Below are 16,401 nucleotides of genomic sequence, written 5' to 3'. Positions count from 1 at the left end.
CCACTCTGTGTGTTTTATATTCCTTAATATTATTAAAATCATTTTTAAACATTAAACAGATAATCTGTGAATCCTGATCGCTGATTATAATTTCATTTTCTTCTTATGGACAGCAGATATGATAAATTAACTAGCATTGTTTTGTCTCATGCTTCAACAAAGTATACCAAGGCATCTGGCATCTGTAGAAAATGGCAGATATCTACAAGACATAGCTGCAGGTCCATCCTTTAACTTCTTTTGTGTTAGATGGCTTCTTTTCTTTTTATCCTGTTTATATGAATAGGAAAAGACCTATGTATCAACATGTCAAACTTTAGAAGTAGAAGGACAGTGGTACACTCTGGGGTCTTTTTTTCTACCAAGAAAGCTAGAAAGGGGAACTAACAGCACCTTGTTCCACACCTATGTTCCAAAGCCATGATCTTCCCTACACACATTCACAAAAATATAATTTCAGGTTGGCCTGAGACAGTTACTGCACAGGTTCTTCTAAAGAGAATATCCATTTTCTATGCACCTTTGTATTATTTTTATATGTATGAGTGTTTTACCTAAATGTGTATAAGGGCATCCCAGCTGTACAAAGCCCATAGAGACCAGAAGAGGACATTGGGTCCTGTGGACCTGAATGTGAATGGTTTTAGCCACCATATGGGTGCTGAGAACCTGAGCTGTCTGAAAGAGCAGCCGTACTCTTAACTGCTAAGCCATCTCTCCAGTCATGTGTTTTGTATTTTTGAGTATATAATATAGGACTCTGACATATAAAATAATAAATATTGTATTTGAGAACAAGTGTTAAATATGACAATGGTAGTAATAGTACTGAGATATTTTTCAAGTTTACATTTGAACTAGAAAAGAAATTCATTCCTATTATCACAACAAAAAAGTTTAAAAAACATAAAGAATAAAATAAAAGTAACACACATTTAAGACAACAAAATATTTTAAAAGACTAGATTTTTAAAAACTGTCATGGTAAATGATTTTATGTGAGTACATGTGTTTGTATATGTGTAGGTCTGTGTACCCCTGTGTGTACATGCATGTGTGTGTGTGTCCACATGTGCATGTGCAGGTGCAGGCCAGATGACAATCGCAGGTGTCATTTTTCATGTTATGTCCAACCTTTCTTTTCCTTCCTTCCTTCCTTCCTTCCTTCCTTCCTTCCTTCCTTCCTTCCTTCCTTCCTTCCTTCCTTCCTTCCTTCCTTCCTTCCTCTCTTTTTTTAAGGCAGGGTCTCTTACTGGTCAGAAATTCACCAAATAGAACAGGATGATTGATGAGTGAGCCACAGGGATCTCCCTGTCTCTGCCTCTCTATCTCCACTATTTTGGAATTCCAAGTGCATGTCACAGTGCCTGGGATTTTCTTCAGTCGTTCTAGAGATTAAACTCAGACCCTGGTGCTTGCAAAGCAAACTTATTAACTGAACTAGGTCCCCAATACCATTACAGTAAATTTTTTAAAATGTTAAAGCATCTGTGAGAATATTATAACTAAACTTAGCATCTCAAATACTATCATTTTTAATACAAAGAGAAGTGCTTCTGTATATGAGAGTCATACAATGTGAAAGGAAGAGGACTCTGATGGACTGTATAATAGGCAGATGCAAAAAAAGAGCTATGGAAAAAAACAGCTAAATAATCGAATAAACACAGCTGCTTCACTGTTCTTTATGAAATTTGCTTTATTGATGCTTCTCTTTCTTAAACCAATGCATACTTTTTTTCATTTTTCTGAAATTTTAATCTAAAATTAGAAATACAGCTAAAATATGAAAATCATCATCTAATTTCCACTGCTACCAGTACTAAAAGAAAATCCAACATGTTAAAACATGAAACCAAATAGTTTATTTAGGACACTCATGGATCAACAAGAAAACAGCTGTTATTAATATTAAACAGTTAGGCATGTTAAGGGGTCAACAACCTTTGCCTTTGTAACAGGTTGTGAAGAAGGATGAGAAAATTTACAGACTAAAAGTAAAAAATAGGATTTTAAAAGGCTTAAAATATACAAAATATAATAATCAGTAATGAAAATTGTTGCTGAATATATATATAAAGTAACATGTTTAGTAAAAGCTGCCTTGAGCTTTTAGGTTATTAGGTATAGCTTAGCCTAAGCTAATAGAATATTTTCAGGGTTTATCTTAATTTGAATAGATGTCATGGGTATTTGCTATAATTGACTAAACTGACTTATTAGAAACTTCTAAGATGGAAATATTATATAAAAGGTAATCAAAATCACCATGAAATTAATGCCTGCTTATTGCTTATTAAATTGTTTTAACTGTTCAATAACTAGTTACTGGGAATCAACTATATTCCAAGCACTATTAGATCTTGATATTTGAGAATGCACAAAATAAGCTCTATGCTGTCATAAATATTATAGTCTAGCAGCAAGATAAAAATAAACAAAAATATGTTAAAGAGAAATTATAACATCAAAGGGGGGTTTAAGCAACTGAGAGAAGTGCGAAGTAGTGCCATCCCTCAGTAGAAGGCCATGATTCTTAGAGCCGTTTGACAGCAATGAGATAAGAAAATGATCCAAATGTAGGACAATATTTAAACAAGATCAAGGGGTTATTGCAAAAACATCTTTTAAAAATATATTTATTGAGATTTTGTGCTTTTCATATAGTAGATTTTAACCACACTTGGACCTCCCCCCCAATCTCTCTTCCCCACCAATTTTCATGTATTTGTCATATATGTTAAGTCTTATCTGGTCAAGCACTTATATCCCTTGGTACAATTTCATCCATTGGAGTCTAGTCAGCCTATCTAGAGTCACCCCCTTACTCTCCATCACCAAGCAATAATCAGTTACCAGTAGTTCTTTGGCTAGGGTGGGGCTTTCTGCCCATTTCACCAGATTTATGCTGCATTTTTTAAAAATTTTCTTTTTTTTTTTTTATGATTGAGTTGGCATGGGTCTTGTGCATGCTGACACCATGTTGTAAGTTCCTATGAGTAAGTTCACAGAAGCCTTGGAGACTCTGCTTCCTTGTGGTCATGCACCAACCCTGGCTCTTACAATCTTTCCACCCCTCTTCTACAATGGTCCCTGAGCCCTGAGTGGATGAGGTTTAACATAAGACATGCATTTTGAGGTTTAACATGAGTCCTATCCAGAGACAGGCATTTTGAAGTCTTTTATTCTCTAAATTTTGGGCAGTTGTGACCTTCTGTGAGCATCACATTCTGTTGCATGAAGAAGCTCTGCTGTTGAGAGTTGAGAGATGATTAGCACTTTCCTCTACCCCACTATGTTCCATGAGCATTATAGATGTCAATGTTGCACTGTGGATGTGTCACCTAGGGATGTGCATCTCTCAAACATATATTCTCTTTGTGTGAGCAGTTGTGGAATCTTGAAAAAGTCTCTAGCTAAGAGAGAAAATTAATCAATGGTGCAAAGCAATTGGAAAGCCTAATAACCACAACAACTTGTCCAGAAAACTATCTCTATTTGTGCAGTAGAGGAACTTATATTATCCAGGGGGGTAATCAACAGCTATCTAATTGCAACTATATCTTAATAAAAACTGAGAAAAATCAAGGTTAGTGCCCATATTCTATGTCAAAGTTCCAAATTTCCTGTACCAAGAGTGTAAGGAGACAGAACAAACAAGACAAAAAAAGCCTAGAAAGCATAGAAAAATGAGTGAATAAGCAATTGAGACTAGTTTTACCTAACATTCCTGGAAGACATAATAAAGGTTGCTATTGTTGTTTTTTGATTTTTTTTTTTTGGTATATTTTTGTTTTTGTTTTGAGACGTGGTCTCCCTATCACCCCAACTGGCACGGAACTAGCTATGTGGACCAGGTATTTGCTTATCTCAAAGAGATGTTCCTGGCTCTCCATTCTGCGTGCTAGGACTAAAAGCATGTGCTACACACCCAGCAAATAAAAGGCTTTGATGACAATTTGTATATATGAACATCATGTTAAGACTGTTATGGATTTTGGGGAGATTTTGTGAAATCACCTAGGGTGTAAAAGAAGCAATACCTGATAGTATTAATTTAGAGATCTGAGAGATGAACAAATGGGAAAAGAGATGATGAATGGGATGATAAAATTAAATACATTGCTTCTAACACAAACTGATATATAGACCAAACGGAATCTATAGGCAGATTGTTGAAAGCCATGGGGCATTAATCTTAATTATTCAGCATCAAGGTTATTAAGGACTCAAGAGGTAAAGCTGACAGAGGGGTTAGAAGAGTACATCTGCCATTCTGGTCAATCCTAGGTATAGGGAATTTAACAAGATTCTTGGAGTACTTACATGCATGTGTTCCCTGTCCTGACACAGACTCAGATGATTTGTCCCTACTTCCAAGGCTAGTGGACAAAACTTAGGTATTGTGGTACCTGCTTTTAGCATGGTATTGTCACTATTTTTGGTACTTGAGCTTGATATTTTCCCAACAAGGGATTGTGGAAGTTCCTCATGGGCTTGATGTGAAAGAAAACAATGATTCTCAGGTCTTTCCAGCAAAGCTTTATGGGAAAGTTTCCAGAAGCCTGTTTCCTTATGATGATGCACGGATCCTAGCCCTTACAATCTTTCCACCCCCTCTTCCACAATGGTCCCTGATGCCCGAGTGGGTGAGTATTAATATAGCAGTCCTATCCAGGGACACATACTCTTCAGTCTCTTATTCTCTGCTCTTTGGCCAGTTGTGGCCTTCTGTATGTATCATACTCTATTGCATGAGGAAGCATTGCTGGTGAGAGTTGAGAGATGTATTAGTATTCTCTCTACCTGCTGTTCTGCTTTGTTGCATGAAACAGGTGTAGTGATTCCATTGTAGATGAGTCACTTAGGGCTGGGCATCTCTCAGACAGATATTGTCTGTGTGTCATCAGAGGTGTCTGTAATAATCTCTATCTTTTGCCAAAATAAGCTTTTTTGATGCTTGGTGAATGGCATACTTGCTCATATGAACAATGGTGTCAGCATGTATAACACACATTCAAACTCAATCAAACAAAAACCCAACATAGAACTAGGGAAAATGTCAGCAGGCCCCAACCTTACCTCAAGAACTATCGACAGCTGATTACTGCCAATGAGGGAGAGTTGATCTTCTTTAAGGGAGAGACTCTAAATAGGCTGCTGAAACTCCAGTGGATAAACTTGCACTGAGGGATTTCTGGGTAAACAAATTTGATTATTTGGATTTTTCTAGAAGGATTGGCCTGCTGTAATATATTGGGATTAATAAAGACCCAAGCATAATAACATTTGGAAAATACAGAATAGACTCAATAATCCTTTTTCAAAAAATATTTTATTTATTGTTTTTATATTTTTATGTGTATGCATGTATTGCCTGCATGTATGTAAGTACACCCATGTCATGCAATGCCAGAAGAGGAAAGAAGAGGCTGTCAGATTGCCTGGAAATGGAGTTATAGACAGTTGTTAGCTGCCATGTGGGTGCTGGGAGTCAAACCCTGGTCTTCTGCAAGAACAGTGTTTTTAACTGCTGAGCCATCTCTCCAGCCCCTTAATAGTACTTTTAAAAAGGAAACAATAATAGAGGAAGGAAGTTAAGGGTTGGCTAGTAAGGCAGGGGTGGAAATGAGGCCTGGGGTCTGAATATGATCAAAATGCATTGTATGGAATTCTCGCAAGAATCAGTAAAATATTTTTAAAAGAAACCTAAAAGTATTAAAAAGTATTTTACGTAGAAATTTCAATCATTATCTACAGTACTCTTAAGAGGCCAAGCATTAGAATTTGCATATTATAAAATCCGTTTCCTTATTTTTGTATGTGTATTTCCTTTTTGGCAGTATGAACAAGCTCTTGTGTAACTGAGATGATTAAAAAGACATGAGACTGTTTATTGCTGTACAAGTCCGTAATGACTTTAAATTGCTACAAGGTTTGCACAATTTCAGTAGCAGCACTATCTTGAGTCTTCCTGTTCCTATTGGCAATTGACATGATCTCACATGTTTTTCCCTTTTCCATTGGCTCTTATGTTTCTCTGCGTATTATCCAGAAGCCAAATAAATACTTTGGTAAATGTTGATAAGCAGGGGCTGGAGCAAAGGCTCAGAGATTGAGAACACCTTTCACCCTTACAGAGGTACTGAGTTTGGTTCCCAACACTCACATGGGTGACTCACACGCACTTGTAATTCTGTTTCACACCCACCTGTAGCTCCACCTCCAGGGCATTCAATGCCTCTTCAATCTGAGGGCAGGACACTCATGTACACCAACTCCCCCATACACATAATTTAAAAATCTTTTTTAAAAAGTAAATAAATGGTTGTGATTTTAAGAATCTAAATTTCACAATGGTTTGTCCTACATAAGCAGGATTGATATACCTTTTCAAATATTTTAATTTACTTTGCCTGACATTGATAATTTATATTTCTTTAGTTGACTCTAACATGTAAATGTACTATTAGTATTTAAAGCTGTAATACAAGATGTTTTTACCTGAGCTTTCATGTTCTGGTGATAACTTCAGCTTCTTGTCTCCTGACGCCATCTTTCCCCCTATATAGCTTTCCTTTTTTTTTTTTTTTAATTTCAAAAGAAACAGATTTTATTATATGCAGTATTCCAATATTAACTGAGTATTAAAAGTTGAGAAAGACAGGGAGAGATGGAAACTTTAACTATTAGCTTATTTTCTTCAACTCATCATTTCTGTTTATCAAGACTGTGTTGCTAAATTTCTTGAATACTCTCATCTTTGGTTTTCATTTTTTTTTAATTATTGACCATTTTATATTCAAGTATTATGTATGCTTCATTTTCTCTGTTCTTTCTTTTCTGAGTATCAAAGTATAGACAGGAGAGGTATTTTCTCTCTAATGAATATATTTTTATGCTAATTTTATCAAATGCTCACTTTTTTCAATGCATATTTTTATTTAATTTTATGCATTTTATTTAAAAAGTCTTAATCATCTTTATACTTTCTCCCCACCTGTACCCCCATCTCCCCTTCCACTGGGTTTCATGCATTCTGTCACATATTTTAAGGCCTATTGAATCAAATTGGTTTGAATCAAACCATTGCATTTTGAGTTTAAATATTTCACTATTAAAGCACAACTTTTCCTCACTTGACTATCACAATCAAATAATTTGTTTCTGCAATCAATTACATCAACAAAATATTTTGCAGCTACTTTAATTGGGTTTGCAGGAAATGAAAAGCAATTATATAGCTGGAATTTCATAACTGAAGAATTTCAACAATATTGAATAAGAAATCATTTCTCTATGAGAGACAAATTATGTGTTATGAGGTATTATATCATAGTTCTTGGAACTATACAATTCCTTATAGCAAGACACTTATGATCCTCCATCAAACACACTAGATGGTTATAGCACTAGATATACACCAGTGATTGTGACTCTTCTCCCTTTGTAACAGATGGCTTCATTAAAGCAGAATCCATAGACAATGTAGATTTTCTGTGTGTACCTCTTATACACAGAAAAAAAATAAGCTCATTCTGTTCTTCCATTTAGCATACTGACACATTTAAAAAGGTTCTTGTTGTGTATTATGTGTGCTTGTTTTGTGGATTTTCCACAACTGTGTAATATTAAGTCATCCAAAATTAAACATATAAAATTCTTTAGAAAAAAATTATTAATAATTAAAGCTAGAGAAAATAATTATTTTCTGCTTAACACGATAGTGTGTATCAGAGCTCGAATAAATAAAGGTGTCACTTTTTCTTCTGTATATTTACTTTGAAAAAGATTATGAAACTATTTTATCAAGAAAAATGTATAAATTGTGTCTCTGCAATCAAGGAATTTTCAATATAGTGATTCCAGGTTAATGATGTTCCTTTAGGCTCATATTCCAATATGCAAAAGTTTTGTCATTGAGCCAAACATTATGATCACCCTAGATTCCACAGCCAAGTGATATGATTCAACATTTATCACAAATTTTTAAAGAATAATAAAATACTCTATTTCTCTTGTACACATAAGTGACTTTGTGTTTCTAAGCTTCTTCTTGAATCTAGATAATGAGAAGACAAAAACAGAAATCTACATTTAAAGGTAAAAAACAGTTAGGAGAATCATCCAAGCAGAAAAGTTTTCTGACAGTGTAACACTGAAGCACTATGTTAAATAATTGTTGCTTTGAACAATCTTATTTTGTATACAGATTCAATCAAATGTATACAGATTCAATTGCTGCATATATTTAAGGCCCAGAAGTCTATAGTAAATTTTTAAACCACAGGCATTGTGTAGTACAAAATAGTACAGAACAACAACGTCAAAGAATGGTGAAGGATATATAAACCAGGAATTGAAGAAAACAATTTCTGTTACTGAAGAGCAGAGCTGTGAATTGTTACATGACCCTACTGAATATTTTCACTGTTCTTTGCAATCAAGAGCATAGCATAGGTTTCAAAGAAATGCTTATCAAATTATAATCATCAATCATTTGAATTTTAAAATACAAATTATCTCTCTAGCAAGCTTGTGTCTGACATTTTCCCAGGAGGAATATTTTCAAAGGAAAGAAAAAAAAAAAAACTAACACATTTTTAAAGAAGAAGCAGACAAACATAACCATAGCTCTATCTTTATCACTCATAACAACTTTCAAGCATTTGGAATTTTCAGACATACATAGTGCAGAAATTAAGAAAAAATTAATATTCCAAATAGTTTGTCAAGTTGCAACATTTACCAGGGGTGGTGCCCACCTTTAGTTCCAGTACTTGAGAGGCAGAGGCAGGCAGGTCTCTATGAGATCAAGGTCAGTCTGGTCTATTCAGAGTTCCTGGCCACCTGGAACTACAGAGAGACCCTGTCTCAAAATGACAAAAAAAAAAAAAAAAAAAAAAAAAAAAAAAAAAGACAGAAAGAAAAGAAAAGAAAAAGTTATAGCATGTTATGCTATAAAGACATTGGCATAAAGCCAATAAAAAGATTAACACATTTAAAGAAATAAGCATTAGCTTGTCTGTCATGGATCAGTGACCACAATTCAAGCCTGATGGGCTTGAGAACCCCGAGGTACAGGTGCAGGAGAAATTAGGACGCAGGTGATGAAATGGAGTGTGAACCAATCCATACTTTATTCTAAGAAGCAACCTTATTTATAGTAAAACAAGAGAAAGAGAAATGCTCTTCTCAAGCCAAATTATCTCATTTTGACATTTGTAGTACCTTTCTGACCTTTACAATATCTTTAAGTTTCCAGGGCTCAGCCCTCTTTGGGATCTTATCTATCTTTGTAGCTTTATTATACAAGCTTACTTATATACCTTTAATAGGGTTTAAAAAACAATCAGTCTCATAAAAAAATAACTTTAGGTCAAAAACATTTAGGTTCCCAAAAAACTAAGGTCTCCCATTTTAGCTCTGAGTTGGTTTTAGATCAGAGCTCAGACCTTCACACTTGCCTTTGAAAATGAATATGCACATGAATAGAAAAGAGAGGGGAACCTTAATGAAGAGAAAATATGTTTTATGCATATGTTGATTGAGAAGCTGATTGCATTAATGTATTCTATTAGGACAAAAACCCATCTTTTTGTTGTCTGCAAGAAACTCATCTCACTTTCAAGGCCAGGCACTGCCTTAAGGTGAAAGGATGGAAAAAAAAAAAAAAACAACATACAAAGCAAATGGCACTAAGAAAAAAGCAGGCATTGCAATTCTAATACCTGATAAAAAGGATTTTAAACTAAAACTAATCAGAAGAGATTAAGAGGGCCACTTCAATCTGATCAAAGGAACAATTGATCAAGAAGATATTACGATCATGAACATATATTCACCAAACTCTGGTGCACCCAACTTCATAAAAACAGTACTACAGGACTTTAAGACCCAGATTAATCCCAACTCACTAATAGAAAGGGACTTCAATACCCCACTGTTTCCATTAGATAGGTCAATAGGACATAGAATTAACAGAGAGACATCTGAATTAAACATTACCATACATCAAATGGGCTTAACAAAAATCTGTATATTCCACCCGTTCACCAAAGCATGTACTGTCTATTCAGCACCCCATGGAACTTTCTCCAAAATCGACCAAATACTGGGGCACAAAACAAACCTCAACAAATACAAAAAGATTGAAATAATTCCATGCATTCTATCAGACCACAATGCAATAAAGCTTACTATCAATACCGGAAGAAACCTTAGTAACTGCATGAACACATGCAGATTAAACAACACACTCCTGAATGATGAATGGGTCAAATCAGAAATTAAGGAAGAAATAAAAGTATTCCTGGAACTAAATGAAAAGGACAATACAACACAACAAAACCTCTGGGACATGCTGAAAGTGGTTCTTAGAGGGAAGTTTATAGCTCTAAGTGCCTACATTAAAAAATCAGAAAGAACACAAACAAATGACTTAACATTGCAACTCAAGACATTTGAAAAGCAACAATAAATGAAACCCTAAACCCAGCAGACAAGAAGAAATAAAATCAGAGGAGAAATTAATGAAATAGAAGCAAAGAAAACAATACAAAGAATCAAAGAATCTAAGAGCTGGTTCTTTGAAAAGATAAACAAAATTGGCAAAACTCTAGCCCATTTAACCAAAAGAAAGAAAAGGTACCACCAAATCAACAAAATCAGCGATAAAAGGGGAACCATCACAACAGACACCAAAAAGATCCAGAACATTATAAAGGGATACTTTAAAAACCTATACGCTACTGAATATGAAAACCTAAAAGAAATGGATGGGTATCTAAAAGCATGGGAACCACCAAAACTAAACCAAGAAGAGATTAACAGCATAAACAGACCCATAACACAGAAGAAAATTAAAATAGTCTTACAAAACCCAGGACCAGAAGGATTTACAGAAGAATTCTACAAGACATTTAAAGAAGATCTACATTGAATACTACTTATTTATTCAAAAAGATAGAAATGGAGGTAAAACTTCCACATTCCTTCTATGAAGCCAGCATCATTATAATACCAAAGCTAGGTAAAGATACAACCAAAAAAGAAAACTACAGACCCATATCCTTAAAGAACATAGATGCAAAAATTCTCAACAAAATACTTGCAAACCACATATAGACACGTATCAAAAATATCGTCCACCACGATCAAATCAGCTTTATTCTAGATGTAGGGATGGTTCAATATACGTAAGTCAATAAATTTCATAAATCATATAAATGAACTCGAAAACAAGCACCAAATGGTCATCTCAATATATGCAGAGAAGTCATTTTACAATATTCAGCATGCATTTGTGTTCAACGTCCTAGAGGGAATTGGAATGGAGGGAACATACTTCAATGTAATTAAGCCATATACAACAAACCCACAGCCAACATCATTCTAAATGGCAAAAAAACAGGAAACATTCCTATTGAAATCAGGAACCAGACAAGGCTGTTCACTATCTCCACTCCTTTTTAACATAATGATGGAAGCTCTTGCAAGAGCAATAAGACAAGAGAAGGAAATTAAAGGATTAATAATTGGAAAAGAAGAGATCAAATTATCCCTTTTTGCAGACAATATGATATTATATCCAAGAGACACCAAAAATTCCACCAGAAAACTCCTAGAAATATTAGCACTTTCAGTAAATTGGAAGGTTACAAAATTAATCTACAAATGTCTGCAGCTTTTCTATACACCAATACAAGTAATCAGAGAAAGAGTACATGGAAACTCCCTTTCACAATACCTGCAAAATAAAAAAATGTTGGAATAAACTTGACCAAAGACATTAAGGACATCTACAATGAAAATTTTAAATCTTTAAAGAAAGAGATTGAGGAAGACATCAGAAGACGGAAGGACCTCACACGCTCATGGATTGGTAGAATTAATATTGTGAAAATGACCATCGTACCAAAAGGCATTTATAGATTCAATGAAATGTCAATCAAAATTCCCATGACATTCTTCACAGATTTGGAAAAAAATCCTAAGATTAATATGGAAGCATAAAAGAACTTGGTTAACCAAGCAAACCTAAGCACTAAGAGCAATGCTGGGGGAGAGATTACTACACCAGATTTTAACTGTATTACAGTGCTATAGTCAACATGGTACTGGCACAAAAATAGACCTGTAGATCTATGGAACAAAATTGAAGACCCAAATGTGAGTACATGCAATTTCAGCCACCTGATATTTGACAAAGGGACCAAGAACATTCACTGGAGGAAAGACAGCATGTTCAGCAAATGGTGCTGGCAAAACTGGATCTCCACCTGTAGAAGAATGAAACTAAACCACTATCTTGCACCTTGCACAAAAGTCAGCTCCAAATGAATCAAAGACCTCAATGTGAAGCCTGAAACCCATAAACTGTTAGAAGAAAACATTGGCAATAACCTAAAAGATATAGGTGTAGGAAAGGATTTCCTAAACTGTACATCAATTGTTCAGGAAACAAGGTGAAGAATCAACAAATGTGACCTCATTAAACTAAAAGGCTTCTGTACATCAAAAGAAGCAACCAAAGAAGTGAAGAGAAGCCCACGGAATGGGAGAAAATCTTCACCAGTAACACATCTGACAGAGGTTTCATATGCAGAATATATAATGAACTCAAAAAAAAAAAAAAGAATCAACAAAGGAAGCAACCCAATTAAAAGATAGGCCGAGGAGCTGAACAGAGAGTTCGCAAAAGAAGAAACAAAGATGGCTAAGAAGCATCTTAAAAGGTGTTCAACATCATTAGAAATTATGGAAATTCAAATTAAAACCACTTTAAGGTTTCATCTTTTCGCAGTCAGACTGGCTAAGATCAAGAGAACAAATGATACCAAATGCTGGAGAGGATGTGGGGAAAGGGGAATGCTCATCCACTGCTCATGGGATTACAAACTTGTTCAAGTCCTATGGAAAGCAGTGTGGAGAGCACTTAAAAAATTACAAATGAACCTATCATTTGACCCAGTTATACCTCTCCTTGGCATATACCCAAATAACTCATTCTAGTGAAGAGACACCTATACATCCATGTTTGTTGCTGCTCTTTTCACAATAGCTAAGAGACGGAAGCAACCTAAATGTCCCTCTACTGATGAATGGATAATGAAAATGTGGTTCATTTATATGATGGAGTTTTACTCAGCAGTAAAGAAAGATGAAATCATGAGATTTGCAGGTAAATGGATGGAACTAGAAACTGTCATACTAAGTGAACTAGCAAACTCAAAAAAAAAAAATGACATGTTATCCCTCATATGTGGATCCTAGCACCAAATCCTTATAAGTATGTATCCAGACAAAATTACAGGAACAAAGATAATGAAAAGGAACCAGGGAGGTAAAGGAAAAGAAAGAATCTGAAAGAGAAGAACAGCAGGAAACAGTTGTTAATAAGGAAGATATGGATAAAAATGGGGTTACTTTAAGGGGAAGGGTAGGGAGGGTTATACAAAGAACCATAGGGATAAAGAGAAAGAAAGCACTCAAGAGAGGTGGGACCATAGGAGAAGGGTATTATTGAAGGAGAAATGGGAAAAATGGGGGCATCTTACTGGGGAAACCATGGTGGAAGGGTTAGAAATACAAGAGATAAATAATGCCTATGTAGTTTAAAAAAAAAAGAGGCAACCATATTAATCGAACAACCAACTGACAAATTATACATTCAACTAGCTCAAGGAATATAATATATATCTAGGCAAGGTTTATCTGAGAACATCTGGTCTTTGCCCAAGCTTTATCTACATGGCACATGGTAATTAAAAGTACCAGACTGGTGAAACTAACCTTGGGTGTTTAACAGCCATACTTTGAGGCCAATACTAATTTAATCAGAGGGACATAAAGGACAGTTTTTGCTCCTTGCCCTCCTAGGTCAACTAAGTTCCAGGGGATTATGAGCATCCCTCAAAATGTCCTGCAACTGTGGTGAGTCACCTGTCCTCTTGATCAGGGAGGCCATGGAGACCCCATCAAATGGACTTGAACCAGTGTCCAGTCTACAAAGAGGAGGGTCAACACAGAAGAAACATATCCTCCATGCTTCAAAGTGAGGCCAGCCACGGTTGAATAGGACCTTTGACTTATCTTTACATAGATGAAACTGGTAAAATAAAGGAGCCAGGGGCTCCTCCCAAGCCCATGTGACCCTGAGGAACAGATCCTCAAACAACCTTAAGAGTAAAAATAAATTGGTTTATCTGGGCCAACTGTATGATCTTAAACACCCCAAAGGAAAGTACAACTAAGGATTAAAGGGTCAATATAATTCTTTAAGAGTCCATGTTTGTAGCTAAAAGCTACATAACAAGAAACAATGTCAGACAGGAGATACCTTCCTTTGAGTTGTTGGCCAGGGTGGCCCAAGAGACTCCCAGACAATAACCCAGCATAGAACTGGGAAAATGAACAGCAGACCCCAATCTTATCTAAAGGAATATTGACAACTGATAGATGCTAGATGAGGAAGATCTGATCTTCCTAAAATAAGGAACTCTAGATGGGCTGACAAGATTCAGCAGATGGGCAAGCACTGGGGAATGGCTGGGGGTGCTGACAACACAGTGGACAGTAACAAGGATGACAGAGTATATGGGCTCCAGTGGAGGTGGGGGGCTATGGGAGGATGGGAGGGTGACATTGGGATGTGGGTATATAGATGAATAAGATTTTTGGGATGTTTTGTATGAAATACACACAAAAAAAATCAACAAATTTAACAAATGAGTTGTATTTGAAGAAGAAGCATATAAAAAAAGACCCCCCCCACAAAGAAAAGAAAGTTTTGTGTATCAACTCTCTTCTATAAATGTCAAAAGTATAACTAAAATGACTGAAAAAATAAAAATATTTAGAATCTCACATGAAGATAGTAGTGGTTGGTTAGTGTTTCCACTTAGCACCAAACAAAACAAAATCATACAAGCAAAAGAAAATAAGGACTTTTTGCCATTTCTCCTCTGGTTGGTTACTGCTGTTTTTCTTTCCCCTTTTCCTGTAAAATGCAAATATGTCACGTGTTATGAAAATGCATAAGGTTATTATAAGTATAATTAAAGGATTATAATATTTTTCAAGGCACTGTCCTCTCATATTTCTTTGATGAATAGAAGCATAGAAATAACCTCTTCAGTGAAGAAAAGGAATGGAAATTATCTCAGCAAGCCAAATTTTATGATTTGAATGAAAAGTTACAAAAGTTCATTTTTCTCTTACTTTAAATTGTTCTAATCTTTTAGTCTTTTGGCTGCATTATGTGCAAATACTGTGTTTTTGTCTTCTCAGCTATTTCTCAAGAGGCAATACCAGATTTTGCCTTTTTTAAAAAGTGGTAACATTAGAAAAGTTTTCTTTGAATTCCCACTGGTATAAAATGTAATATCAGGATAATTTGTAAGTCTGTATGGGAATGGATTTCAAAAATTTTTAAATTGATTTCATTAGTTTTTAAACAAACTGCAAAGAACTCTGTTCCTTATAAACCACTGCTGTAGAAATTGAATAGACCGGCTATAGTTTTATATACAGTTTGGCTCTCCCTGTGGGAAATGAATAATAATTGTTTTCTTTCAAAAATATCACAGAGCAATAGGAAATTTACAGAGAATATTAAACAGTGCCCAAGCTTAACCCCTGCCTCTGAATTGCCAGGCAGATCAAATAAGCATTGGATGCCAAGCAAACTTAAAGTAACGTTTACATTGCAGTTGAAATGAAAATATTTCACTTGATAACATATTCCAAAATGACTTTGCAGAGAGTCTTTGCATTGATTGATTATACTTCACTCTATGCATTATGGGAATTGTTCTTTATATTAGTATTTTATATTAGTAGTTCCTGTGAGGTTCAATTTTTACCTAAAAAAGCATGTTCAAGTTTACATTTTAAAGGAGTTTCTGTTGAACCTTAATTGGAATAAGCCATCCTAACATACATACTTATTTCTGCTGAGGACTATATCAAACCTTCTAATTTGGGATATAAATGTGTGATAGGAAAGTAGATGAATATAGTTAATTGCAAGGGCCACACTTTAGTTAAGGTTTCTGACACCAGTACTCTTAGATGTGAGCTTGGGATCAAGATTTTTCTTTCTCTGTGATCTTACAAAACTGTTTCCTATTGAAAGAAGAGTATAATAACGTTATTGGCAGGATTTTATATTAATATTTCCTGAAAGGTTCAATTTTTGCATAAAAGAACATGTTCAAGTTTACATTTTAAAAGAGTTTCTATTGAACCTTAACTGGAATAAGCCATCTTAACATATATACTTATTTCTGACAGAGGAATATTTCAAGCTTCCCAATTTAGGATATAAATGTGTGTGATAGGGAAGTAGTTGAATGCAGTTAATTGCAAAGGCCACACTTTAGTTAAGGTTTCCGACAC

The sequence above is a fragment of the Nannospalax galili genome, unplaced genomic scaffold (assembly GCF_000622305.1).
Source record: "Nannospalax galili isolate Female #2095 unplaced genomic scaffold, S.galili_v1.0 scaffold191, whole genome shotgun sequence".
Classification (NCBI taxonomy): Eukaryota; Metazoa; Chordata; class Mammalia; order Rodentia; family Spalacidae; genus Nannospalax; species Nannospalax galili.
This window is presented reverse-complemented; position numbering follows the sequence as displayed.